This window comes from Capra hircus, chromosome 8 (genome assembly GCF_001704415.2).
Source record: "Capra hircus breed San Clemente chromosome 8, ASM170441v1, whole genome shotgun sequence".
In the NCBI taxonomy this organism is placed as follows: Eukaryota; Metazoa; Chordata; class Mammalia; order Artiodactyla; family Bovidae; genus Capra; species Capra hircus.
Genome location: NC_030815.1, coordinates 21,132,771 through 21,145,716, shown reverse-complemented (window position 1 = coordinate 21,145,716; position 12,946 = coordinate 21,132,771).

Sequence of the window (12,946 nt, the reverse complement as noted above, 5' to 3'; positions counted from 1 at the left end):
TTCTCCAAAGAAGACATATGGATGGCTAACAAACACATGAAAAGATGCTCAACATCACTCATTATTAGAGAAATGCAAATCAAAACCACAATGAGGTACCACTTCACACCAGTCAGAATGGCTGCGATCCAAAAATCTGCAAGCAATAAATGCTGGAGAGGGTGTGGAGAAAAGGGAACCCTCCTACACTGTTGGTGGGCATGCAAACTAGTACAGCCACTATGGAGAACAGTGTGGAGATTCCTTAAAAAATTGCAAATAGAACTACCTTATGACCCAGCAATCCCACTGCTGGGCATACACACCGAGGAAACCAGAATTGAAAGAGACACATGTACCCCAATGTTCATTGCAGCACTGTTTATAATAGCCAGGACATGGAAACAACCTAGATGTCCATCAGCAGATGAATGGCTAAGAAAGCTGTGGTACATATACACAATGGAGTATTACTCAGCCATTAAAAAGAATTCATTTGAATCAGTTCTGATGAGATGGATGAAACTGGAGCCGATTATACAGAGTGAAGTAAGCCAGAAAGAAAAACACCAATACAGTATACTAACACATATATATGGAATTTAGGAAGATGGCAATGACGACCCTGTATGCAAGACAGGAAAAAAGACACAGCTGTGTATAACGGACTTTTGGACTCAGAGGGAGAGGGAGAGGGTGGGATGATTTGGGAGAATGGCATTCTAACATGTATACTATCATGTAAGAATTGAATCGCCAGTCTATGTCTGATGCAGGATACAGCATGCTTGGGGCTGGTGCATGGGGATGACCCAGAGAGATGTTATGGGGAGGGAGGTGGGAGGGGGGTTCATGTTTGGGAACGCGTGTAAGAATTAAAGATTTTAAAATTTAAAAAATAAAAAACTAAAAAAAAAAGAAATAAGCAAATTTGTCTTCAGATAACTGTCATAAAAATTTACTTAAAGTTTTATACATTTATAGAAATAATAATACCTAAACTATCATTAATAGTGAGAGAAAAAATACAAATCTTTTTCAGAAATACAAAAAAAATGGATGATTAAGTATTACTAAATAATGCATTTTAGAAAGAACTGTATATCTAGCAGAAAATGTAATACAACAAACAGAAGGGAGAGAAATGATCTCCTATTACATGTTAAGGTAACTGTAAAAATTAAACAGAGGTTTGAAGCTAAAATGTCAAATGTTAAAAAAAAAAATAACATAGTGAGCTCATTTTTTCCACCAAAATAGAAGTTATATTGGTCAGAATGAGCTTCTACTACACATAGTAACAAGTAATTTTTAAAAATAGGCGGGAGGCCGGTGATACAGTGCTAATGCAGTGACTCCACCATTATTTATGTAGCATTTATATTAAACATTTGTTTAATATTTAAACATATTTCTCTATCAATATGGTGAACTAATCAGCAACTATAACATTCCCTTCCAAATAAAAATACTTTTTGCAAGCTGTCATTTTTTCCATTTCCTTCCAATATTCCATATTTTGTTGGAACCTTCTAGAGTTTTAATTTCTGGGTTTTATTATATTTTCAGTATGCTCCTACTTTTATAGAGTAAATTTTATTGATTGTCTTAAGGTTTATACTCACAGTCTCAAATGTTGTGTATATTCAACTCTAATTTTTGCTGGCTTCTTTGTTCAACTCTGCTTTTTGTATTTTATGAGCTTAATAAGTTTTTATCTCAGTTTAACAAAAAATCTTTGGAGCAGGTCATTAATTGTTTCTAAAAGACCATCTTGCAAGTTGGAAAATATTCTTTTCTTACCCTCAAAAAGTTTTACATTTACAAATTTCTTTTGGAATGGTGTTGTCCAAATTTTTTGTTTATCATCTATTTGCTTTTAAAATTTAACCCATTGATTTTCAATGCTCTAATTGTTTCATTGTTTATATAATAGTAACTTTGAATTTTGTCAGTATGACAATCTTTCTGTAATCTCAGCGGATTTGAATTGCATGCATTTATCTTTTATTTCTTTGATATATTCTCATTCCATATGTTAATTTTTCTCTTTTTGTGATTGGTTATCTCTCCTTTTCATGATGCTGATTTCCTCATAAACCTGGTGGTTCTTTGTTGTAGTGCTATGTTTAAATATAAAAGACTGTATTGATCAATATTGGTAGTCTGAGGATATTTGTCCAAGCTCACATGAAATTCTCTGATTCAATCTTAGTAGGGCTACATCTGTAAAAGATATCCTGGTCCCCATTCTCTTGTTTGCAAAGCTGGGGTAGAAGTGCATAACATGTGTCCAAAGGAATAGTTTTGAGAGTGTCAGATTAGCTATTTTGGAGAGTAAAGGAACTCTCAGTCTTTTGTACTGGCTATTATTTAACTCTGAACACTTCTCTACTGAGCAGATCTCAGAAAGTAATCTGGGTTAGGATTTCCTCTTTCATTTGAAAAACCTTGCTTGATGTTTTAACATCTACATACACATAGGAGTAATCTATGTGCATGTGGATACTAGCTGCATAGGCTTTAATTTTAGATTTAGATGCATTTTAATTTTAGATGAATAGCACTTTAATTCCTTAAATTGACAACTTTGTTTCCTTTCCTTCAGTTCAGTTCAGTTCAGTTCAGTTCAGTCGCTCAGTCCTGTCTGACTCTTTGTGACCCCATGAATCACAGCACGCTAAGCCTCCCTGTCCGTCACCAACTCCCGGAGTTCACTCAGACTCACATCCATCAAGTCCGTGATGCCATCCAGCCATCTCATCCTCTGTCATCCCCTTCTCCTCCTGCTCCCAATCCCTCCCAGCATCAGAGTCTTATCCAATGAGTCAACTCTTCTCATGAGGTGGCCAAAGTACTGGAGCTTCAGCTTTAGCATCATTCCTTCCAAAGAAGTCCCAGGGCTGATCTCCTTCAGAATGGACTGGTTGGATCTCCTTGCAGTCCAAGGGACTCGAAAGAGTCTTCTCCAACACCACAGTTCAAAAGCATCAATTCTTCAGCGCTCAGCCTTCTTCACAGTCCAACTCTCACATCCATACATGACCACAGGAAAAACCATAGCCTTGACTAGACGGACCTTAGTCGGCAAAGTAATGTCTCTGCTTTTGAATATACTATCTAGGTTGGTCATAACTTTTCTTCCAAGGAGTAAGCGTCTTTTAATTTCATGACTGCAGTCACCATCTGCAGTGATTTTGGAGCCCAAAAAAATAAGGTCTGACACTGTTTCCACTGTTTCCCCATCTATTTCCCATGAATTGCTTGATACTTTTAATTCTAAAGAGATACTGCTGTACTTCTGAGAATATTCACTGTTTTGTTGTTGTTCACTCACTCACTCGTGTCCGACTCTTTGTGACCCCACGGACTACAGCATGCCAGGCTTCCCTGTCCTTCAACATCTCCCAGAGCTTGCTCAAACTCACGTCCATTGAGTCCATGATGCCATCTAACCATCTGATCCTCTGTTGTTCCCTTCTCCTTCTGCCTTCAATCTTTCCCAGTATTAGGGTCTTTTCCTCATTCTGTCTGTCATTTTGATTGTTCCAGAGAATATTTTAGAATAAAGAAGTAGAAGGGCTTACAGTTAGCGGTTCTAATCAGAAATCCTACCACTTCATTGTTGCCTGTCTTGTCCTCTCATTAAGAGAACAAATATGGGAATCAAGGAAAAGCATATGGAAAAGTAAGGACTTTGGAGTAGGTATATTGTTCTGCATCTTGCTGCATGACCATGAGTAGGTCATTTAAACTCTGCCAAGCTATTTCTCTTCACCTAATATGAGGATATACTATCTTAGAGGTAGGCATTATGAGAGGAAAATATAAGATAAACATATAGTTTAACCACCATAGTCTTTGATAAAACAGAATATAAGAGTACTGGGTTCAGGATGGGGAACACGTGCACACCCGTGGCAGATTCATGTTGAAGTATGGCAAAACCAATACAATATTGTAAAGTAAAATAAATAAATGAATAAATAAATAAAAATTTAAAAAGGCTAGATTTCAGGGAAATTGGATATATTTTGAAGTAGAGCAAATAGGATTTACTGATGGAGTAGATGTGTGGTGTGAGAAAAAGGGAAGGATAAATGATGATGACGCTTGTTGGCTTGAACAAATGGAGAATATAGTTTCCATTACTTGTGATGAGAACCTACTCTGATGGAGAAGGCTAGACTAGGGTCTAAGTGGAAGGACCAAGCAGGACCATCTCTGCCACACCTTGCTGATACATCAAGTAAAATGAGGACTGCATAGTCTTGTGATTATCTTTTCCTTGAAGTTTAAAGTCATAGAACTTGGCTTAAGTCTGTGGTTTAATCCTTTAGAAAACTTCTCAGTTTTTTTTTATTCTCAAGTGTATATTCAGGTTTTATATGTTTCCTTGCTATCTTTTTGCTAATTTGTATTTACAAGATAAATGGTCTATCAAGAAAAAAAAGAGTACTGGTTTCAAGAGTAATACCTTGAAAATGTTGTTTAATGTTTCTCTGTAGGCAAATAATTGGCTCTTTTAAAATATATTTTGCAAACTGGCAAACATATCCTCACTATTATAAGGCCATTATCCATTAATATGCAAAATAAAAAGGCCACTTTTCACTGCCATTTGATTTTGGCATTTTGGACACCATTTAGAATTGTGTGTCTTCAAATCTATGAAACATTTTATGTATCAGTTCAGTTCAGTTCAGTGGCTCAGTCATGTCTGACTCTTTGTGACCCCATGAACTGCAGCATGCCAGGCCTCCCTGTCCATCACCAACTCCTGGAGCCTACCCAAACTCATGTCCATCTCATCGGTGATGCCATCCAACCATCTATCCACTGTCATCCCCTTCTCCTCCTGCCCTCAATCTTTCCCAGCATCAGGGTCTTTTCAAATGAGTCAGCTCTTCACATCAGGTGGCCAAAGTATTGGAGTTTCAGCTTCAACATCAATCCTTCCAATGAACATTCAGGACTGATTTCCTTTAGGATGGATGTTGGATCTCCTTGCAATCCAAGGGACTCTCGAGAGTCTTCTCCAACACCACATTTCAAAAGTATCAATTCTCCTGTGCTCAGCTTTGTTTATAGTCTAACTCTCACCTCCATATGTGACCACTGGAAAAACCATAGCCTTGACCAGACGGACCTTTGTTGACAAAGTAATGTCTGCTTTTTAATATGCTGTCTAGGTTGGTCATAACTTTCCTTCCAAGGAGTAAGCATCTTTTAATTTTATGGCTGCAGTCACCATCTGCAGTGATTTTGGAGCCCTCTAAAATAAAGTCAGCCACTTTTCCCCCTGCTTTCCCATCTATTTGCCATGAAGTGATGGTACCAGATGCCATGATCTTAATTTTCTGAATGTTAAGTTTTAAGCCAACTTTTTCAGTCTCCTCTTTCACTTTCATCCAGAGGCTCTTTAGTTCTTCTAAACTTTCTGCCATAAGGGTGGTGTCATCTGCATATCTGAGGCTATTGATATTTCTCCTGGCAGTCTTGATTCCAGCTTGTTATTCATCCAGCCCAGTATTTCTCATGATGTACTCTAGTTCCCTTTTATGTCAGAAATTCCGTAACTACCTTGATAGTTAATGAATAAAAATTATATTTCTTCTACGTATTTTATGGATTAATTTTTTATATTTCTACATTATAAAAATAATTAGTAGACCCAGAAAATGCATTATGTGCTGTGAATAAGAACATCATTTTATGTTACCTAATAATTAATTCATTTCTCAAGTATTGATTCAAAATATAGTCCAGACTTATTCACTTATTTGAAGTAATGTCTTTAATATTTACTACCTTTTAATATACTAGGCATTTGGAGAGGAGAGTCTTTTCTATTGCAATTATCTATTCACCTATCTTTAAATTGAAGATAAATTATTATAGCTATTTAAAATAGTTACTATTCACACATTAAATATACTTTTAAGCATTTTATTTCTTTCTATTTTATCTCTTTGCCTTATATATCTTACTTAATTCTGTCACATCTGCAGCTAGTTTTCAGTTGATCCTCAAGTTTTCCAAGTAAATAATCATGTGTGTATTGATGATATTGTATTTTTTCCTATAGTATATAAAATCTCTCTTTTTATCATTTCCTTTGTAGGCATCATTGATATGGATTTTAATGTTTTCTAGATTCTGATTTCAATGCGAAGATATCTATTTATTCATTATTAAGTACAGAGTTGAATCTTTTTAAGGATATTTTTCATTTTATTTTAGATCTTTCCATTCTTGGCTCAATAAAATTTATTAATTTGTTTCTGTTATGTTTTCTAACCAGGATGTTTATTCAGCCTCTATAAAGATCATTGTTTCTCTCATGAAAAGTAGATATATAAATTAGTATATTTCTTAATAAAAATTATTTTTTAAAGTTTAATACCACTTCTTTGGTCATATTTCACTATAATTTTAATTATTGCTGATTTTATTTAGCTTATTTTTACCTTAAAGTATGTTTATAGAATGAAAAACATGGGAGATGGTAATTTTTTTGCAAATTTGTACAATTTTGCCTATATTTAATTTCACAATTTTACTAATTTGAGAAAAATGTTTTTTTATTACTGTCTGGAATAAAATGTATGTCAGAGATAATATGGATTTCATGAAAATCTTAGAACCTTCACTTCTAAAATTATTGAATTTTATAACTAATATTTAAATAATAATTTATCAGTTATTATTGCCCTATAACATATTTCAAAGAGCTATTATAGGCTAATGGAGATTTTTGTTTTTGCTCTTTATTTTATTTTTTTTTTTTGGTGTGTATCTTAACCTTTTGAAATTAGATCAATTTTTATTTTATGTATCCTGTATCTACATATACTTACATATATATTAAACACTTTATACACACTTCTTGCTGCTGCTGCTGCTAAGTCTCTTCAGTCGTGTCCGACTCTGTGCGACCCCATAGATGGCAGCCCACCAGGCTCCCCCATCCCTGGGATTCTCCAGGCAAGAACACTAGAGTGGGTTGCCATTTCCTTCTCCAATGCATGAAAGTGAAAAGTGAAAGGGAAGTCACTCGGTCGTGTCCGACTGACTCAATCTTTGCAACCCTGTGGACTGCAGCCTACTAAACTCCTCCGTCCATGGGATTTTCCAGGCAAGAGTACTGGAGTGGGTTGCCATTGCCTTCTCCAATACATACTTGTTACTTTTCCCAAAAATGATAACTCTATGGAATGATGAACCATAAAGCATGCACTCACATTTCCATTATTAGTTTTGATAGGGAATATGTTTTCTTAATCTTAAAACACTAATATACTTTTAGTGCTGACTCTGTCAGTCAAGGACACAACTCTTAACCAATATCATTTTTTCTTTTACTTTATCTTAGTTTATCTACCTACTATTAAGTTATTTATATCCCTCATTTCTATTTTTTCAAAGGATTTAATTAAAATGGCTCAGTATTCATTAAGTAAGTTTTTTCTTAGTAATCATCAAGTGGAGAACTTATGAGTTAATGACCCTCTTCTAATTTGGAATATTTAGCCTACCTTTTCTTAACAGCGAATAATTAAAATTAATGAAATTGAACTTTTGGCCAATAACCAAAGATCAGTTTTAAAATACTGTTACATTACTCACTATGTTGTTACCTCACCAATGGACATCATGTCTTTTCTCACTGCATCTATTGCCACAGCTCTATATTTTCATGTAAAGTTTATGTATTTTTGCGTGCTTAGTCACTCAGTCATGTCCGACTTTTTACGATCCCATGGACTGTAAAGTATTTTTTAGTAATTTAAAGTAAGCCTTTTTCAATATTCTTATTAGTCTGTTGAATTAGGAGGCATGTTGACTTTTTTAATATAAATTTATTTATTTTAATTGGAGGTTAATTACTTTACAACATTGTATTGGTTTTACCTGAATCCGCCACAGGTATACATGTGTTCCCCATCCTGAACCCCCCACCTCCTCCCTCCCTGTACCATCCCTCTGGGTAGTCTCAGTGCACCAGCCCCACGCATCCAGTATCATGCAACGAACCTGGACTGGCAATTTGTTTCATATATGATATACATGTTTCAATGCCATTCTCCCAAATCATCCCACCCTCTCCCTCTCCCACAGAGTCCAAAAGACTGGTTTATACATCTGTGTCTCTTAAAGACTATATGGGGCTAGGTGGATAACTTTTTAATTACTAACTTGGAAAACTTAGTTTCTCAATTGTTAAGGTCTGTGCTTTTGGAAGTTTTCATTCTTTTCCTTTCACTTAGTTTCAAAGTCAACTTTTCCTTTTGCAACAACTGTTATGCCTCATTTAAAAATAAATGGCCCTCTATAAGAAATAATTTTTTCTAGTTTTATAGGAAAAATCAATATAGTACATAACTTTCCCCTGGCTTAGTAGCTAATCTGAGAAAATAAAGGCTATACACTTCAACTGATAGATGCCCCAGACATCTTAAGTGCAAGCTTCAAATACAGATATTTTATCATATAAGTCATTTGATTTCCTATAAAACATTTATACTTAGCTTGTATCTCTGTTAATGATTGTCTTATGCAGCACTATACAAAACTTGGGAGGCTTTTAAAAATACTGAATTTAAACTGAAATAATTATCAGCACTATGCACAAGTGGGTCAAGTTTGGAAGAGAAAAATTGCACTGCCAGCTTTGAGTAAGACCCAAGAGGCAGGCACAAAGCACACGATGTGGATCAGCCTTCTTTGATTATTTTCAATGAAGTTCCTCAGCTATTGTGACCTAAATCTCCATTTAGTTTGCTTGTTTTCCTTCGTTCATTATTTTAAATATGCTGAATTTTTTAAAGAATAGTCCTAGGCAAATATTAAAATTTGTGTGAGAGTTTGTCTTACCTCTGGTAACTCCCTTGTGCCCCTTTTTACAGAAGGCAAACATATTAGTTAATCTTGTTTATATCTTGAGTAACAAAATACTATGGTAACTCAGTGATTAAAATTACTTATTTTCATAAAGTGAAAGTGAGAGTCACTCAGTCATGTCTGACTCTTTGCAACCCCATGGACTATACAGTCCAGAATACTCGAGTGGGTAGCCTCTCCCTTCTCCAGGGGATCTTCCCCACCCAGGAATCGAACTGGGTCTCCTGCATTGCAGGTGGATTCTTTACCACCTAAGCTATGAGGGAAGCCCCTAATTTTTTCCCCCTTTTTTTTTCATAAAGAAGTCTAGAATATCACTTGTAGAGCCATGCTATACTGATTACACACATATACTTGGATTTTAGAACTAGATCTCCAAGAAATTCTTTCCAGCTGGTGCTGGACAGTAGAGATTCAAGGTCAATGTTACTACAGAGTGTGCTCCTAATAAAATAAAAAAAAAAGATTTTTTTTTTCTCTCTTCTTTCTTTTCCTTTCTCTTTTCTCTCCGTGCAATTGAAGACTTTTGAAACCTAGTGAAAGGCTAAGCCCTAGAGGGAAAGGGAAATAAGAAACAGTAAAAATATATATGTTTCTGCATCTATTTTAAAAATTAAATTTACTATAAAAAGCTTTCAATAAAAATTATTACAAAGACATATGATTTCATTGGTGAATTCTATCAAACTTCTAATAAGTAGTACCAATCTCACATAATCTTACAAAACATATAAAAGAAGAAAATATTTTTAATCTGCTTTTATGAATTCAATACAACCATGTCACTAAAATCTATTACAAGTATATTAATACTGGAGTGGGGTGCCATTGCCTTCTCCAAATATATTGCAAACAGATCATAAAACAAGAAAAATAGAGACCAGTGTCCCTCTTGCACATGGATATTAAAAATGTAAACAGTATATAAGCAAAGGGAACCCAGAAACATATAAAATATAAAACTTGACCATATAGATTTACCAAAGGAATGCAAGGTTAGTTTATCATTAAAATTTAACATAATAGATGCATAACAGTGATATGACAAGGTTCAGGAAATGGCATGATTGTTTTCTAAATATAGAAGGTAACTTCTTCAGAAATGGTAGAGGCAAGAACTTAATAGTGAAATATTGAATCTTTATCCCTTACACGAACAAGACAAGGATATCCACTGTCATCATTTCTAATCAGCATCATAATGGAGGCTCTATCCAGAGCAATAAGCATGAAAATGAAATAAATGTGTGAATATTAAGAAGGAAGAAATAAAGTTATCTTCATTCACATATAATAGCATTATTTATATAGAAAAGACTTCCCAGGTGGCTCAGTGGTAACGAATCTGCCTGCCAAAGCAGTGAACATAGGAGACACGGGTTGGATCCCTGGGTCAAAAAGATCTCTTGAAGGAGGAAATGACAACTCACTCCAGTATTCTTGCCTGGAATGTTCCTTAGACAGAGGAGCTTGAAGGGCTACAGTCCATGAAGTCGCAAAGAGGCAAACATGACTGAGAACACTCTTTATGGAGAAAATCTTAACAAATTAAAAAAAAAAAAATTCCACTAGAACTAATAAGTGACTTTAGCAACATAGTAGTAGCCTACCTACACCTCTCTGTTTAAAAGTGGTCAGGTTATGACCAATCCTTTGGCACTCCCAATCTTACTTACCATATTCATTGTATTCTATTGTTTGCCTACTTTTGTAAAAATATAAAATTCCACAAGGGCTAAGATCTTTTATCTGTTTCAGTAAAGTATCACCAGTGCAAAGAACAGTACCTATGTGGTAAACATATAAATACTTGTTGAATTTTAAATGGTTTATATTTACAGTTAAATAAAGTGTGGTAATGAAAAGGAATAAATGAATTAAGCTGGTGAATTAATCAAAACAATTCTAATTATTTTGCTCTCTTTTGCTATGAATCAGTTTTACAAGGCTTCAAAGTTCGAAACCTTCCCTGGTGGCTCAGACAGTAGAGAATCTGCCTGCAATGCAGGATACCTGGGTTCTATCCCTGAGCTGAGGAGATTTGCTAGAGAAGGGAATGGCAACCCATTCCAATATTATTGTCTGGAGAAATTCATGGACAGAGGAGCCTGGTGGGTCACTGTTCACAGGGTCACAAAGATACGACTGAGTGACTAGCTCACTCAAAGTTAGTTACAGACATTACCTTGAATCTGGCTTAGATAGTTGTAGCTTCGCTGAACCTTTTTCTTGACTTCCAATTCAGAGTACATCATTCACAAGGGTGCTGGACAATCACAGAGAGAAAGAAAGAAAGAAAAAAAAACATTGAAACAAAATCTAGTCATAGTTTCCTCATAGAATAAGCCATCCTATATTTTAGTGCCTATACAGTTTCAGCTGGTTTTACCCGTATTTCCTCATTGAATTTTACCTATATTTTCCCATTGAATTATTACTGCAGTTTAACAAGCTCCCTAAGGGTCATTGAATTAAAAATGTCTTTAAAGAAATAATACTCAAATGACTATTATTTCCTAAGTGGTCATGGATATATTGAATTGTTTAAATAGAAGGCCTTGGTCATTTCTGAGAATCTATTTATGTATATGTATATGAAATATAGCCATATAGAAGCAAATAATTAAATTACTACTTAAATTACTAATTGAAATTGCACATAGTTGAATTACTGTTGCTTTCAAGTCAAGCTCTCAGAAAATAATCCACTGCTTTCCCATAATAATTTATGTAACTTACTTAACCTAATTTTGTTTGTAAATGTTAAAGATTGCTGACAAATGAACATTTTTGGTGTGCATAGTGAAGAGTCACAGAGACTACACAGTAGTTAACAAAATCTGTATTGGGAATGTCAACCTCATTGTGAAAAAATTTCTTTAGGGATTATATTGGTGAGAAGGACTGACTTCTAGATGCACATATTGCTTGAGACTGGAAAGACAGTGATAAAGAAAGTTATTTGACTCTTGTCAGAGTGATGAATTTAGACAATAAAGGAAAAAATATACAAATTGACATGGGAAATATTTGGAAAGTTTCAGCAATATAGTTACAAATGCTCACTGGTGAACTTCATAGCACCTCTCCAATTTTATATTCATGTCCACAGAAAAAGCCATATTTCCATGCCAGGCAAATTTGTCACATTAAAAATTGTTCACCTATATCATACAAAAGAAATTTCTTTCCAACAGATTTTACACTTCCAAAGCCCCTTGCCAGTTAGTCCCATTTGTATTATTTGCTTGCATATTAACGGCTCACAATTTGAAGGGTACATACCTAAAATGATGGATCCCTGATTTGTTAGTAGATTTATGAACCTGATGCAATGTTACTTTGCCAATGCAATACTTATGCTTTAGAATTATTTGTTTCATCATACTTTATCAGACATGTGAAGTAATGTTCTCTAGTGAATGCCTAAAAGTGATTTGCTAAACTCTTAATTTTAAATTGCTTTCACTCAGACATAGATTACCAGACATCAAGAACTGACTATAGCTTTTTTAACCAGCACAAAACATATTTTAACTACAGAAATTTATCAATAATCCCTAGAGGTTTGAAGGAAATTTTTCCTTATTTAATCAGATATTTGCAAATATAAGGAAGAAGGAAAGAAAAGGGTTAAGACCGCTACATAAATGCAAACAAAATTAATACAAATATACATGTTTGTAAATCTAATAGCTCCCTTTTCACATTGTATACTGGTTCATTTAATTACTCTTTCAGGTCTTATTGTCTATGTTGTCATCCATTTCCTTGAGAGTGAAAATCTGATGCTATTAAAATATACTTATGATTCATATTAGGGCTTCCCAGGTAGCACTGTGGTAAAGAATCCATCAGCCTGCCAATGCAGGAGATACAAGAGATGTGGGTTCAATCCCTGGGTTGGAAAGATCCCCTGGAGTAGGAAATGGCAACCCACTCCAGTATTCTTGCCTGAAAAATCCCATGGACAAAGAAGCCTGGTGGGCTACAGTCCATGGGGTTGCCAAGAGTTGGACAAGACTGAGTGACTGAGCACAGCACGATTCATACTATGTGTATG